Source organism: Rhea americana, unplaced genomic scaffold (assembly GCF_003343005.1).
Source record: "Rhea americana isolate MKP2758 unplaced genomic scaffold, rheAme1 scaffold_41, whole genome shotgun sequence".
NCBI lineage: Eukaryota > Metazoa > Chordata > Aves > Rheiformes > Rheidae > Rhea > Rhea americana.
In genome coordinates, this window is record NW_028186546.1 from 252,275 (window position 1) to 254,732 (window position 2,458).

Below are 2,458 nucleotides of genomic sequence, written 5' to 3' on the forward strand. Positions count from 1 at the left end.
GATGGAGGGATGGAGGGAGGGCGAGCGCTCGCAGCCGCCTCCTCCTTCGCCGCAGCCTCAGCCCGCGCTGCTTCCTCCTTCACAGCTCCCTCCGCCTGCATCGCTCCCGCCTCCTCCCCGGCCCGGGCTGCGGCCAGGGGTGCAAGGCAGAGGGGGCCCCGCGGCCCCCGAGCATCCCGACTTGGTCCCTGACCATCCCGGCTCAGCCCCTGAGCATCCCATTGCGGTCCCTGAGCATCCCRRCTTGGCCCTCGAGCATCCTGAYGCAGCCCCCGAGCATCCCRATTTGGTCCCCGAGCATCCCKGCTCAGCCCCTGAGCATCCCGACGTGGTCCCTGAGCATCGCGGCACGGTCCCCGGCGCTGAAGCCAGCAGGCACTGGCGCGTTTAGGTTGCGTGCAGGTGCGGAAACGGCTTTTGTTAGCGTTGCCACCGGCTTATTATTATTATTATTTCCCAGCTGCTTTCGGTATTCCCCAGGGAGGAGCCCGTGGAGGCAGGAGGGACCTGCCGCCCCCCTGCCGCTTCACAGCACCTTGCTGGGCAGGGTGGTGGCACGAGGCCTTCGCGGCGCCCCTCTCTGCTGTGAGGGGCCCTACGGGAGCCAGGCCCGGCTTGGCTCATCCCTCTGCTCCGCCACGTCCCAGCAGGGTAGGAACCCCATGGCTGCATTCCCGGTTGGAAGCACCGCGCCGCGCGGGCCCTGCCGACAGATAACATCCGTGCCCRGAGCAGAGCGCTGAGGTCCGGCGGYRCCTTCTTCTCGCCCACGGTTTTGCAGCTCGGAGCAGTGCCCYGTATGTCCCCCCACCTGGGGAAAACTCACTTTGGGGGAGCGCTCAATCCTCCTCTCTTAAAAACCCAAGCACAACCCACGCACCGGGGGGAAGCGCGGTCCCGTCCCACCCCAGAAGCGGCTGCGTGTCGGCGCCTGGGAAAGCCGAGAGGAGAGGAGCCAGGCTCGAGCCCCGCTGAGGGGCTTTGAGCCGGTGGGTGAAGCCAGGGAAGGGCGTTTGCGGGATGACGGAGCTGCCCACGAGGCCACCGCGCGTCTCGGAGCCTGGTCACTGGCCGCCCCGGGAAGGGCCGAGCTGCTTCCGAGACATTTGGCCGGCGGGAATGGGGCCGTCGCGGCAAAGGCGGCTCGGAGCCCTGCAGCAATTCCCGGCTCGCACGGTGCTGAATTAAGTGACGGGGCACGACGTTTCCACGAGCTAATCCTTCTTTCATCCCTAAATGCCGCCCTGTTAAGCATGAAATGATGACGACAGGTCCTGGGGAYGGATCCTGCTCCCCCCAGCGCCTGTCTCAGCCCGGCGGCTCCCGCAGGGCTCGGGAGCCGCGTTCGGTTGTTATGGGAACTGCCCGAAAGGGTGTCTGCAGAGGGAAAACCAGGCAGCGCACGTGGAGGGACGGCGAGAGCCGGGCGCTAACGGGCCTGAAACACAGCGGGGGCACATGCAGCTCGCCCAGGGCACACGCAGCTCACATGCAGCTCATGCAGGGCACACGCAGCTCGCCTGGGACACATGCAGCTCGCGCAGGGCACACGCAGCTCACACGGGGCACACGCAGCTCGCCCAGGGCATATGCAGCTTGCCTGGGACAGGTGCAGCTTGCCCAGGGCACACGCAGCTTGCCTGGGGCACACGCAGCTCACGCAGGGCACACGCAGCTCACCTGGGACGCACACAGCTCATGCAGGGCACATGCAGCTTGTCCAGGGCACACGCAACTCATACAGAGCACCCGCAGCTCGCCCAGGGCACCCGCAGCTCGCCTGGGACACGTGCAGCTGGCTGGGGCACCTGCATCACGCCCGAGTGTATCTTTTTGGGGCATCAGGCTGCAGCCGGCGCTGAGAGCAGGGGACCCCCCGGCTCCCCCCTTGCCGACATCCATTCCTGCCTCCTGCTGCATTCGCCGCGGGCCAGATCCCCACTGCCACCTGGATAACCCCATCGGTCCCTGGGCACTGGGGGCTGGCCGGCCACCAGGCAGCCTTGGGAGAGGGGAAAGGAGCCGAGAAGAGAGTGGGGCAGCGGCTGCCGCGGTCGGAGGTCGGGGTGGGGGCCCCGCGGGGCTGGGGGGGGCTCAGAGAAGGGGCCGGGGCACCGCCACCGCGGCCCTTCTTTCCGGGGCCGTCACTGCTGCCAGGATGAGCCGGCACCTCCGAGGCTTCGGAGCTGCTCGGGGCTGTYGTGCTCCTCTGCTGTGCTGACTTATGTGTTTTCCCTGCTAATTTTTGAGCCAGCGCTTCCAAATAGGTGGCAGTGAAAGGTCGGAAGCGCTACGGGCGTATCACCGACGTGGACCGCTCCACGGTTTCGGAAGGCAAAGAGCAAGCACGGCAGGCTTTTAGCTTTTAGATTAGAACAAATCTTTAATTACAAAAATAGACACAAATCTGTAATATTCCTGATAGATTTTTTTTTTACAAACACCAAAAAAAAAAAAA